This window comes from Pseudopipra pipra, chromosome 3, assembly GCF_036250125.1.
Source record: "Pseudopipra pipra isolate bDixPip1 chromosome 3, bDixPip1.hap1, whole genome shotgun sequence".
Taxonomy (NCBI): Eukaryota; Metazoa; Chordata; class Aves; order Passeriformes; family Pipridae; genus Pseudopipra; species Pseudopipra pipra.
Genome location: NC_087551.1, coordinates 104,851,903 through 104,866,209, shown reverse-complemented (window position 1 = coordinate 104,866,209; position 14,307 = coordinate 104,851,903). Strand labels below are relative to the sequence as shown.

The window sequence follows — 14,307 nt, the reverse complement described above, 5'->3', positions numbered from 1 at the left end:
ACGGACGGTCTGTGCGGGGGTGAGCGACCCATCCCCCAACCCCATCCCCATCCACCACCCCTCGGAGGGCGCCTCGCCCCCCCAGCCCTGGGCGGCGGGAGGCGGGTCCGGGGGAGCCGCGCCCGGGGCGGCCGCCGGCGGGAGCCGCACGCAGCCACCGCGGGGCGGGGCGGCTCTGCCACAGCGTCGCGCTGGGCCGGGCGGGCTGGGCCGGGCGGGCTGGGCCGCGCCGCAGCGCCGGCGGCTGACTAGGAGGAGCAGCGGGGGATGGACGAGGGTCCCTGCAGCGGCCAGCAGCGACGGGCGGCTCAGGTAAGGGCGGAGAGGCACCGGGGGCCGCCACCCCCCCCTCGGGAACTGCCCGGGGGCGGGCGAGCTGAGCCGCCTCTGCCGCTCTTCGCTCGGCGCCCCCGCATCACCCCGCGGCGGCGGGGCGGGGACGGCGCGCTGCAGCCCCGGGGTTCCTGCGCTCCCCGAGCCCCCCGAACCCTCGCAGCCGCCTTTGTGCCCGCTGCCCGGCCCCGAGTCACCCTCCCCGCGGTGCCGGCGCCGGGGGACACGGGGGGGACACGGCCAACTGTTGCCCGGGAAGCGCCGTCCCCGGAGCGCTGCCAGCGCCCGCGGCACCGCGGCGGTGAGTGCCGGGGGGGGCTGCATTCGCTCCCAGCCGCGTCCGGAGAGGCATCGGGTGCGGTGAGAGCCCCAGTGGAGGTTCCCCGCTTGGCCTCGCCCCAGCCTGGGGAGACGCTTCCCCAGCCACTGGCCCTCCTGGGTAGAAGTGTCCGGGTTGTCGCTGCCGGGGGGTGGTGCCGGAGTCGCCGCGGCCGCGGGGACGAGCAGCTCCCGTGCGGGGACCCGGCCCGGGGCAGTCCGGCCGGGCTCCAGCTCTGGTCCGGGTGTTGGTCACACAGCGCGCCGCTGTTCGTGGCTGGAGTGAGTACTGGGGGGAGAAAGGGAGATTAAGCTTCCAACTTTGATTATACCGAAAACTTTCTGCTCCAGCTGCTGGTAGTTGCTGGATGGGGGGTGGCATAAGCGTGGTGTTTCCAGAGGGATGTACCTAGACGACAGATGAAAAACAGGCTCTGTAATGCTGCCTTCCTCTCGTTGGAATCGCTGTCCACGTTGAGAGGTGTTACAGTGAACAGATACCACGCTTGCATCCATTCTTCCTATTATTACTTTTTCCCCTAATTTGATTTCGAGACCGTTTAGCTTTAATTTTATTTATGTGGGGTTTATTGTGCTATGGTCTTCATAATACATGACGCCACTGTGTAAAATCGAATGCTCCATAATTCGCTGGCAACACAGCGAGGCTCTTAATTGCACAGGCTTTCAGTGGTGTTGCTAATAACTTGCCGAGGGTGCTGATGTGCGTTGGTTTCCAGCCTGTTCCTGGTAGACTCTGGTTGTCGTACAGCCCATCTTTGTGCTCTGATTTTGTTTACCAGTTCTAAAGGCAGTTTATATGTGTATGGGGAAAGGGTAAGGTAAGGGGGACAGAGGTGTGTTTCCTTTGCTTCTTCTGTTTTGACCATCTACACGGTCAGAAAAAATTGAAAACAACTTTGGCAGTGAACTCTTAGGTGGGGAGATCTGGCATGAAATACTGTCGTGACATGAGGTTCCCTTGTGGGCAAAGATTTTCACGTGCTCAGCACAGCTCTACAAAAATACCCCAACTCATATTACACAGGGAAGAACTGAGCTGATACTTCCCTTTTCGCTGTTATGGTAACTTTTGTGTTTTTATAAGGCGTTAGGAAGACTGATACATCAGCAATGTACTTTTTAAAAGTAGTATAAAAAGATCAACCTTGTAACTTCTCATGTTTAAATATCTTTTCTACTGTCCTGTTCTACCCCCACTCTCCCACCTCACTAGGCCCAAATTATAAACTAATGATAAACCCCTACTACTTCCTAGGGTAGACTTAAAAAAAAAAAAGTTTTAATGAAATGAAATTACAGATCATGGGAATATCATGAAGGGTCTGACTTAGGTTCATAAAAAGTGTAAGGTAGCAACTAAGAATAAAATTCTTCAACTTGAACAACTGTAGTATAGTTTATCTGGTCTTTAAAATTTCGGTCTATGTAAACTACGGCAAACATAAGCAAGACTTTCTGGGTTACTGGTTTACAAGGGTACAAGGTTTTCTGAATTCTGGTTTCTCAAAGACTGTGCAATGTTTTATTGTATTCTGCTCTGTACTTTTTCAGTACCTTTCTGTGTTGTTTTTGCAGTGATACATTTTTTTCCCGTGAACTTCTGTTCTTTATTAAAAACAGAAAATGAACAAAAAAACAAGTGATTAAAAAGACAATGTATGCCAGTAATTAGAGTAAAAAAAACCTTGATTAAGTCAAAAAGGAAAACTGATGACCATTTTGGATACTACTGCATAGTTACTGTCAGCGGATGTCATTTTGCCATAATAGTGAGTCTATTAGAGAATTTTACAGTGCTGAGAAGATAATTCATTGTTAGTGTGCTTAGCTTGTCCTCATGACATCATTTTTGACACTCTTTTGTCAGGCTGAAATGTTTTGGCCTCAGCAGTATGGTAGCCTCACAAAGACATTGAGGATTTGCATGTGCAGTATGTTGCAGATTTGCACGTTATGTGTTATACAAAATGAGAGCTTAAAATGTCTGTCAGTAATATAAAATGTTATTTAGATGAATAACCATTCCAGTACTTTGACAGAAATAATATTTTATAGATGTACAGATACTACAAGTAAGACCTCTTTAGTCAATCGTATTTCTATCTACTTCCAAATACCCTCCTAATTAGAGTTTTTAGAGAAACTGTAAAATATTTTTGTAGAGTCACTGGCATTCTTTAGCACTAGGTGCACACTACATACAGCAGCACATGAACTTGATAATTCAATTCAGATTTTATACAAACCAGAAAAATACTATTCTATATCCAAACCCTGTATACGATCCAGACATCATTAGGTCTGTTAAATCCCTGGAGACAAACTGACTGTGTCAATGTGACCTATAACATCAATGTACAGGGGCATATGCATGCCAGCAACGTATGTTGATTTGAAGGAGCTGAAAGCTTTTAGTGTTTCCTCTGTACTGAATTCAGAATGTATTTGGATCCATTTCAATATTACCAATCATTCTTTTAGCAGTGCTTTCTACTCATGTTATCTAGGAATGCAAAACAGTAACACTAAATCAGAGAAAACAGTTTGAGAGGCATGAATTAAAATACTTAATATATGGGGCAGCTTGAGAGCTACAAAAATGCAGTCATAAATTTTAATTTTGTTGTTTAAATTAAAATTGTAATAGAAGCTGCTATGCACTGCTGGGAATGATGATGAGAGCAACGTCAGTGATGTGAGATGTACAGATCTGAATTCTTGTGAAGTACCAAGAATTTGCCATTCTTCTGCTTTCATAAAATTCCAATTCCCACTTCCAATTAAAATGAAAGGTGTGTCTTATCTTTACTTACTGCTTATAGAAGTTCTTGGTTTAAACTGGTAGCAGTAGTGGATTCTACAGAAAAACTAACAGTAATAGATATAGGACAAATACCTTTTAGGACAGATGTGACCCAGTACAGCACAGGTGCTTGAAAGATTTTTATTTATTATTGTGGATTTAAAATGTTTAGAAATAATGCCAACCATGAGATTTAGATAAACATCAGTCAGCCTTATCTTTACTCAAGAACAGTTACTTTTGCATGCTAGCAGCTGAAATACTCTTGTCTAATTTATGAACTTCTCAATAGATTACAAAACCAGTGCTCTCTGGGACTTCTGTTTGCTTTTTTTTTTTTTTCTTTATCCATAACAACAGTACTTCTGTAGCACTGTTCATAGTGGACAGGTTGACTTTTAACATCATGGTTTGGATAACTGGCAGTGCAAAAGGTGAAGCTAATGCATAAGTCCCAGGCTTATTTTTAAGTAAATCTGTGTAAGGAACTTATGACATTTGTAACATGTGAAAAGTTAATTTTGAAGGTTCCAGTAGCCTGGTGGAACCTTCCAGTGGTGTTATGTGTCCCTCTGTGTGCTGGTCTGGTTTGGTTCAAGACTTAATAAATATAATTCACAAGCATGTGTCCCTCAGGCATGTTGAAGAGCATCGATATGGCGTGGGAGTTGTCATGTCTAGAATGTGGCATGGAGCATACTGGGATCTTGAGTTTGATCCTATTTGTCTGTGGTGAGCTCTGGATGACAGAGTGCGAGTTTTCACAATTTAATAACACTGGAGGTTGTTTGGTGTTTTTAAGGGGATGTGTAGACTTACACTGACTGTACTCTCCTGTATCTCTCTGATACACATAGGTTTAACTTAAAGTTTAAATAGTTGTTAGAAGCTTTTTTATATATAATTTATGGGGTTTGGGCAGAGGGGGAATCCTTTTCCCTGCTATATTACTGCCTGAATTCATAAATTATTTGAGTGGCCTATTTTACAATTAGATGCCTCAAAGCTAAGGTTGATGGTCTTAAAGCCCCTGTCTGAAAGCACACTTTTCCACATTTTTTACTGTGAAGAAAATGAGATGCACAGAGCTTCATTTCTGCATCCATCCAGAGCTATTACCAGAGACTGTTCTGGAGAGTGGCATCTCTCTCCTGCTTCACTGCATTTGGCATCCAGAGATGGAAATGTTTCCTCAGGATTTGAAAAGCCTTTTTTGCTAAGAAATAAATGCATTCTACCTCAAACCTGAGGTAGAAGCATTTGCAGTGATGTTAATCTCTCCCTCTTCTCTTTGTTTGATGTTGCATTAGTTGCATCCCGTACTCATTAAATATGATGCTTGATTCTCTGTCCTCTTTTCAGCTTTAAGTACCTTTAGCTAACATCACCTTCTTCCCAAGAGAGTGCAACAAGCAGCGTGTCATAAGCTGTCCTTTATTTCACCTGCAACTGTGTTACTTTGAAAAACACCCCAAACAATAATTAGGCCAGAGGGAGAGTGACTCCTGCCCTGTGATTAAGGCATTCAGGTGAGGGAAATCTGGTTTCTATAGGTGTTTCATTGTTTCATCCAGTGAATATGTTTCCATTTCATGGCTTCAGCAGGAATAATCTTAGGACTGTGGTTTGGGGCACTACCCTGGTGTGCAGAGATGTGGTTGGGAGCCAGTCTCTCAACCTGAAAAGAGCCTACCACCCACTTTTACTTCCTCTGTGGTTGCTTTCCTTGTGCTTTTAAATTGCTCGATGGTGCTTGGGGCCATGCTCCTGCTCTCTCATCCGAAACTTCAAAATTGCATGACTCCTTTCCTCAGGAGCTTGTGAAAAGAATAGCTTTGTATCTTGATACTGGGGAGGCCTGAGGGTTTTACAACCCTTTTTAATAACGTAGGTACCTCTCGAGCTTCCAGGAATAGGAGACATCAGTTTAAGGTACAGCCTTCAGAACTTTGTTACCTACTAGATTAGATGTTTTTCTGCTTACTATCCCAGTTATCTTACTTTCCCTTACCCAAATTTGTTGTAGCCATGCTCAAAATTCTCCCGTTGAGTCCAATTTGTGCTTCTAGACTCATATGGACTAATAAATCTAAGAAGAGTATAAATTTGGGGGGTGGAGTTGGAGGCCAGAATTTGGCAAGACTGAGGACTCCAGGAGAAAGTCTTTAGTTTGAGTTTAGAACACAATTTGAGTCCGGTTTAATTCAGTTGTCCAGTGTAGGTGTCTTGTCCTTGATGAGATGCTTTATGACATCCATCACATCTTGGTGCAGACGTGAGGCCGCCAGGAGACCCATGTCTTGCATGGATCCATGTCCTGTAGCGCCTGCCAGTAAGGTGGGATATTTTAAAACAGCTGAATACTATTTGCTTCTGCAACTGAACTGAGCTCAGTAATGTCCTAAGACTATTGTTGCCTAGGCTGAATGTAGTTAGACTAAGAAGTGGGAGGAAGGGCTTGTTTTCTTGTTTTTCAAAGATAACCTGCTTTCTGTTTTATTTTCTTTATTGCGAGTGTATTTAATACCTAACTTGTTCATTATAATTTTCATTTTGCAGCTGCCCCAGATTAAATCTGGAAGGTTAGCTTGAGTTAATGGCTTTCTGGGAAGAGGGGGAGAAAGTTCATCTTCTGGTTTCTCTCATGCATGTTAATAGTGGTGTGGAGCTGTGGGGCAAAATTCATTACTGTTGCTAGCTGGTGTGGAAATGCTGAGTGATGGTACCACTTACAGAGCAGAATTGGTTTTGGAGAAGAAGGAAAATTCTCTCTGATAACTGATCTGTATGATCCTATCTCCAGTAAATTGATTCTAGAATTGTGTTTAAATAGCTTTCATGGGAGATGTACAGTGGTATTTATTTAGTAGAGGTGATCTGTTGGTCCTGATTTTTTGGAGGGGATTCCTATAATGCTGTGGAAACTGAGGAGGGAAACAATGGTGGGGAAAAATTCTGTAATAGTATTTCTCAAGAGTTGTTCAGACCTGTTTAGATTTGAGAAGGCTATTAAGGCTGTTAAATTTGTTACATTTGTTTCCAGGAATAGTCTAATTTTGTCTCAGTTATACTTTCTCCCACCCACACATATATGGTCTGACTCCATGTAATGTATAGCTCTGCAATTGCACAGTGCTCTGCTTCAAGGATCATCTGTAGGCAGTTGGTGACTCCTTCAGATAAAGATTTCATGATGGACATTGGCATCTTTAGAAGATTCTGGAAATAAGTCTGTAATCCTCTCCCTAATCATTGATGGTGGCAGAGGAATTTGAATCTGCTAATTCTCTGTTTTTCCTGTGTTTTTATTATTAAAGCATAAAAGCCCTGTAGGACTGGAGCACTTTCCTCACCCTCTCACAAGGCTGTGCTTCAGCAGGGCTCTGTAATACCAATTACTGTGGGGGCAGTTTGCCATTCCAGATGAGATCATGATGGGGATGCTGGAAAACGAATCTTTCTCAAAATGTGTTTTATGCTCTGAATACTTGAGAGATTTTGTTATAGTGTGATATTTAGGTCTATGGGGTTTATATTTTTAATTAGTGAAAAGATTAAAAAATCCACTTAAAATTTGCTGTCAACATCTCTTGTATTCAACAGGAAAACAGAAAATAATTCCTGATCTTGAGATATTTTTGGGATTGTGTTGCCTGTAGAAGTGATTGGTATTTCTGCAACTAGATAACAGTACTACTTTTGTTTATTTTATTTTTTTCCCAAAAGACAAGGGGAGAGCACGTGTTAGAGGCCTTAGATGTATAGATAATATATATCTATTTTTTGTCCATTTTTATACCATGAGACACAAAATGATTGGGCTCCAACTACTTATGCCTTTGTTTTACTGAGGTTTTGATTCATTAAGACACAGACAGTATCATGTTGTCCTTTACTGAACTAAAAGTAAAACTGCCAAAAAAAAAATCCCCTTTTGTTCTGCTGCTGAGGAACACTGTGGGCTGCCAAATCCTGACAGTCTGAGTCACCACAATTGTAATAAAGTGTTTGTACTTTGGCAGTTGCTGTTATTCAATGTCTTCTAATTTATAAGGCAAAGGGACACCTACAGGTTAAAATACTATTTTTTAAAGAAACAGTCCATGTTTATAATGAAATAACATTTGTCAATAGAGAATTAAATACATTCTTGAAACACTTCAAAGCTTCCAAGGAATAAATGATTAATCTTTAACAGTAAGGAATATATACATTATACATATATATTTAACAAAAATTCCATGTTCTGTGTAAGAGTAGTGCTGGACTTCAAAAAATGATGAGATTATTTTACTCTGCTGTTTTGGCCATCTGATCTGACCTGATAATGATCTGATAACCAGGGAGACTGTTTCCTTCCTTAAAAAAAAAAAAAAAAATGTTTTAAGGACAGGGCCTCTGACCCTGGAAATGCTTATCTGCATTTTAACTTAAATGCGTGGGCCATGACCCAGCAAGCATAGCTCATGTAATTGAATTCAGTTGTTTTCATCATCACTCCCAAATAAAGTAGTCAAGTATAAGTTGTAATAGTCAAATTAAGCTGTAATAATCAGATAACACTCGGAATGACTGCACATAAACAGCTGAGGGAAAGCAAGGTGGCTCTGAATGGAGGATGGGTACCTGTAGGACTGACAGGTATGTTCCCAGACTCCACAGCAGGTGTCCCACAGGTGGCCATGTGTACACGATGGTGATCTGGCTGATGGATCCTGTTGCCTGTGCTTGGGCAGGAGAGGGGAGTTCTTACAAATTCTTGATCCCATCACCTACACATGGAGAGGAGGTGGGTTTCTTTACAATTTCTCAGTACGGTAGATGTTTATGGATGAGAGTCCTCATGTTGTCTGGTATTGGTTATTGGGGCAGAAACAATGATTTCTTTCTTTCTATTGATAAAATAACAACAAGGCTTTTATTCCTTTTTTTTTGCCTGATACATAGGGAATTTTGTGTATCATTTACCTTTCCCTAAAACTGAGCTAATGAGATTTCCACTGTTCTCTCTCGCAAAAAAAAAAAAAAAAAAAAAAGCCAAAATTGCTGAGTTGGATCATGAATAACTTTCCCTGAATCTGTCTTGTAGAGCAGCTGAAGAGAAGGACCGAGCTGGGTGTGGGTGGTGGGCACTGGGGCGGTGTGGGACATGTGGAAATTCATGCAGCAGAAAGCACTATAATTTTAATTGCTGCTCAGTGTCACACTATCACTACAGCTGTTTCCCAAAGAAGCGCTTTGCCTGCTATTGACAGGACGTGCACACAAAGGGAGGAGATGGTAGATAAGCAAATGCAAATATATTATATACCTTCTATCCTTTGGTTTTTAATACATTCTGTAGTAACGAGTTCAGCGTGAAACACTCAGTGACATGTAATTATATATGCATTAAGTGGCAGTTGATTCATAGTGTCCCTCTTTCTGGGTGTATATCCATAATGCACAGAGGTAGGGATGAGTGAGGAGTAGCACAGCTCTGAGCTGCTTGATTCATGTGGCACTGCAGTCCTGCTCGGCTGCTGACTTCCTTTCTCCTTTTTTTTTTGCCCATAAAAGGAGAAAAGTGTTGCCATATGACTTGCTCTAGAGAGAATCACAAGACGAGGTGGCGGGGAGGGGGGGGGGAAGTTATTCAGGTAGCTTTGTTTCTTGTATGTGGTACAAGACATTCTGCTTTCCGTGTTTTAATGTGGTATTACTAGCAAGGCATGTGGTAGTATTTCCTTCAGCTGACAGTGAAGTAAAACATTTCATTCTTTTAATAACTTCTCTTTTTTTTTTTTTTTTTTTTTTTGTTTTCTGCACGGATGAAAGATTCTAAAGGGAAGCTGGATATAAATGTGTTTGGAAAGGAGATAGCCCCGGTTCCTAGGGATTAGGCTATCCTCCAAACCTGCAGACACTTTCCTGCTGGTTGTTAAGGAATGACTGTATGTGGTATTCTCCCATCTTGTGCCAGTGCCTGTAGGTAGACATGCTTGAATTCATTGCTTAATTTTGGACTGTTAAAAAGCTTCATCTCCAGCTTTTCCAGAAAACAGACTAATTGGGTGATTCTCTGAAGACTTGCTCAGAGACCAAATCTGAATAACTGTGTCTTTGTGAGAAGTCCATGAGCTTGCTTACTCTGCAGTCTCACAGTGACTCTTGGTGTACAGTAGAGCAAGAGTTGCCTGACTTCCTTTGGTATATTCTGAGAAAAAGCACAGCCTTGCCACTGATGAGGGTCACATTTTCTCCATAGAGCAAAGGCAATTAACAGCTCTAAATGAGCTTCTAGCATGGGTGGTGTGTGATGGGCTCCTGGTTCTGCCAGCACCAGGATGGTCAGCTCCAACCATGCTGCCAGCTGATGTCCTGCGTGTGTGTTCAAAGCCATCTCTGAGTCGATGATTCACAGTATTGATCAGCTTGGGTTTAGTCAGCCTTGTATGTTCCCTTTATTTACTGATGCTGTGAAACGATTTGACATGGGGGCGCGTAAATCAGCTGTCTCTCTTCTTGCTCAGCCCAACACAAGATGTTTTAGAAATCACAGCAGAGTGGATGTGTCTGTGTAAACCAGACTTTTTCCTTTGACAGCTATGAAAAGTGGAGATCTTTGACCTGAACATTTACTTTCATATGAAATGAAGCATTTTGTCAAGGAGCCCAAAGGGAGCTGGAGAAAATTAAGATCTTAATGAGCAGTCCCTTTTCTGGCATCACCCTTTTCTAGTGTCGCTGTAGGTATCCTGGGAACAAAAGAAAAGGATCATACTAATTCTGGATCTAAAGTAATTTTTTAATTTTTCTTTTTAGCTGTTGCTTTGTGGGTTTTTTTCACATCAGAACTAGGATGTAGGCCAAGATCTGTGAAAAACAGATGTCTTTCTCATGCCTCCAGTGTTATCATCACTAGGATTTAATAAATTTGTTGATTCACATATGTGGGTGGGCTTTTGGTTGTTTTTCTTGAAAGATCTGATGGTTTTTTGGTTAATTGGAGTGATGGTCTTTAGTTGGGTGTTGATGTCACTGTTGAGATAAATTTGTGACTTTTCATCTCTTTGGAAGACTGAAATTGTACCTGTAGTTCAAGGCACTATGATTAAAGTATTCCCGGGTAAATCAGGCTATGGGAGTTCATCATATGGGACTATTAGGTTGAGGCAGGTGGTTATTAGATGGATGATTAAGTGAACTCACTGGACCAGATTGGCAGCCAGTACTCCAATGGTTATAAATGGGTGGTCAAGGTTTGACAGAGTAATAAGCAGTTTTGTCAATACTGTGGTGAATTGACCCTGTCGGGGTGGTAGGTGCCCACTGAAGCTGCTCTATCACTGCCCTACTCAGCTTGACAGGGGAGAGAAAACATAATGAAAGGCTTGTGAGTCGAGATAAGGGCGGGGAGAGATCGCTCACCAGTGACTGTCATGGGCAAAGCAGACTCCGCTTGGGGAAATTAGTTTGACTTAATCAGATCAGAGTAGGATAATTAATAATAAACTCAAATCCTAAAATGCCTTCCCCCCATCCCTCCCTTCTTCCCGAGCTCCACTTCATTCCCAAATTCTCTGTCTCTTTCCTTCAAGCTACACAAGGGGGATGGAGAATGGGAGCTGCAGTCAGTTCAGCACACCTCTACCACTCCATCCTTCTCACACTCTTCCCCTGCTCCAGCATGGGGTCCCTCCCACAGGAAACAGTCCTTCATGAACTTTTCTAATGTGAACTCTTCCCACAGGCTGCAGTTCTTCACAAACTGCTCCAATGCGATCCCTCCCTCAGGATGCAGTCCTTCAGGAGCAGGCTGCTCCAGTGTGGGTCCCCTGTGAGGGGACCTGCCAGCAAACCTGCTCCAGCATGAGCTCCTCTCTCCATGGGTCCACAGGTCCTACCAGGGGCCTCCTCCAGCATAGGCTTCCCATGGGGTCAAAATCCTTTGAGCATCCATCCACCTGCTCTGGAGTGGAGTCCTCCCCAGGCTGCAGGTGCATCTCTGCTCCCTCGTGGACGTCCATGGCTGCAGGGACACAGCTGCCTCATCATAGTCTGCACCACAGACTTCAGGGGAATCTCAGCACCTCCTGCCCCTCCTTCTGCACTGACCTTGGGATCTGCAAGGTTGTTGCTCTCATGCTCTCACTCCTCTCTCTGGCTGCTGTTCTGCAGCAGTTTTTTTCCACCTTTGTAACTGTTACCCCAGAAGTACTGCACCATCGCTGATGGGCTCGGCCTTGGCCAGTGGTGGGTTGTGTCATCCTGTCCTGTTTCCCCTCCACCTCACTCCTGCTACCAAAACCTTGCCATGGAAATCCAATACACAATACCCTTACACTTAAGACAAGAAGGTAAGTCTGAATTGTGACTGAAGAACCATCATCTTTAGGTCAGCAGCTGTAAAAGGGGTGTATGTTTTTGTACTGTCCGGATGACTTTTTGGTACCCCATGACACTGCACAATCACATCTATACAAAGTTTTACACACAGTAATTTTTGCCAAGTATAATATTTACATTCAGATTTGCACCATGGTAGTTGTGTTTTCCTTTGGAAAAATTTTATGTGCCTCTCTTGTGTTTACAAGAACTTCTTGCTTATGTTCTTTTTTGTGCAAAATAAGGGTAAATGTTTCTGATTCAGGTTTGCATTAAATTTTTTAAAGTTGGGATTTCTGACTTAGAAGAGAGAAACAATTTGTGAAGACATATATAACTTTGTGAATTATTGAAAAAAACAGAGATTTGTCCCAAAAATGCTGATCTTGATACGGTGAATTTCTTTGTTGTTCGTCACACTGATGTGGGTGGGGTTTGGAGAAGCAGAGTTTCGGCTGCTCTGCATTGGGATGCTGTCGGTAGAGCTATGCCCACTCTATACCAGCTGACAGTCAGGGCCAATGTTCTACTGGCAGCAGTCCAGGCTTGCTGAAATTAAGAAGTAAGATGCTCGTGTTTAGTCTGCCTGAACACATTAAAAAACTGCGAAAACCTAGAGTGCAAATTTTCACGTGTGCTGCATATAATACATGCAGAAACACAAATGCCCAACTGTTACATGTTTATATTGTTCTGTTCCTTTGGTTTGAAAGCAAGAACCACCTAGCTGAGGATGTGATATTAAAGCTAGGAGCTATAAAGCCTGGAAAAGGTGACCTGTTAATTCTGAAATGCACGTTCTGCTTATGGAATTAACTTCTAAAAATGATATTCTCCAGACGCAGCTGGGTACTGTATTTGTGATGCGTGTTCATAGTAGGAACTAAATAAGGAGTGAATATGGCATGCAACTCTGCTGTTACATTTTTAGTACTGCTCATGATACGGTTTTGTCCTGTGCCAACTAACACTCTCACAGATAATGCCCAAGCATAGTTCTGGGGTTAGGAGAGAGATGGACCATTTCCAAAAGGCTGTTTGGATCTGGCCAGGCTGTTTTGGAGGAATAGGATTTTAGTTGTCCAGCTACAAACTGTACCATGTTTGTTGGTTCCAAGCCCAGAGCGTGGCTGTGTGCCTTAGTCTATTTTCTGACATACATGTGGCCACGGATCCTGCTTTCCAGGAAGCTGGGATTCAGATGCTTCTTTGGGAAGGCAATGGCAGCATTGTCTTTGAAAGGTAGGAGAAAAAAATTCTTTCAAGCCTGGAAGTGAGAGGCTGTGTCTGGAAAGCAGGAAAAATAATCCAGAGCAACTTAAAATCATAGAATAATTGAGTTTCACAATTTTTTTGGTAAGACAAACCCCAGGGAATATGCAGGTATAATCAACAACTTTGAAAACAATTGCTTAAAAAAATATATGTATTTTTTAAGAATTATGGCCTGGCATTTTAAATCAAAATTAATAAATTCAGTGTAAGCAGATGGCATGTACAGTGTCCTCAACCAAAGGATGTATATCTTGGCAGTAGAGTAAAATTTATCCCTGACCTAAGCTTTGCCTTCTGTTAGCTAAAGGAGCAGCAGCAACCTACTAGCGCAAACCTGAGTTGGCATGATTTTTAGGTTTTCCCTGGGGAATCCCTGTCTTAAGCAAATGTCTCAGCCCTTTTTTACTAATTGGCTTTTTGCCTTTGTCAAGGAGATGCAAGCCTAACCTTATATTTAGCAAAAACTGAAGGGTGTGAAGTTTTGTGTGTGGGTGTTTTTTTTTTCTTTAAGCAGTGTTAAAGGTATTAGAGTCCTAATGACTTAATAGTGTCTGGTCCAACAGACAACTCAAGGGTTGACTCTAGTCTGTGGAGCACAACCATCTGTCTCACCACCTTCCTTCTGCAGTACTTGAGGAATAGCTGTTGGGATGGCGTAGGTGTCCTGGTGAACTTACCATATATTCCTCCACCTGGAAGTGGTCCAGTGGTCAGAACTAAGCTTCCAGTCCCTGCATAGACACTGACAGGCTAAGTGCCATTCCTGCACTGGGAACTCCTGCTATCTGGTGCAGTTTGTGGTATGAGGATTGTGTGGGGAGAGAATCAAAGCTCAGGTCAGGATGCTTTAAGGATGAGCTGCCCTGAATTACCTGCATTGCCATCAACATCGTTTGCATCTTTCTGCATAATATTTATATAGTAAAGCTTGGTAATAAAGGTTTTAATGAGTCTGTGCTTTTTCAGTATATACATTGATAAGTGTGTTTAGCTGCTGCTCCTTTTTTATTTTTTGTATCTTAAATCAGAATATAATTCTTTGCTTGATTTTGGAACTTGTACTTTCTAGTTCTTGGGTAAAGGACTTTGAAAACATGAAATAATATTGTGGTTAGGATTGAGAGTCTGGCCTCTGACACACACTTCATCTTATTTAACTCTTCTGTTTTGCCTTTGAACTACAACAT

General features: G+C 42.7%; 1 protein-coding gene across 7 annotated transcripts in view; it reads left to right on the top strand.

Annotated features, from left to right (window-relative positions):
* The first annotated feature begins 201 nt into the window (after positions 1-201).
* CYRIA (CYFIP related Rac1 interactor A) overlaps positions 202-14,307 on the top strand; it is a 53,878-nt gene continuing 39,772 nt past the window's right edge. For 5 of the 7 annotated variants that reach the window (XM_064650569.1, XM_064650562.1, XM_064650568.1 and 2 more), the window contains exon 1: positions 226-312. The gene's annotated coding sequence lies outside the window, so the exon portion shown is untranslated. Of the gene's footprint in view, positions 313-555; positions 635-14,307 lie in introns of those variants that run through there. The other 2 variants (XM_064650567.1, XM_064650564.1) reach the window with 2 other exon arrangements.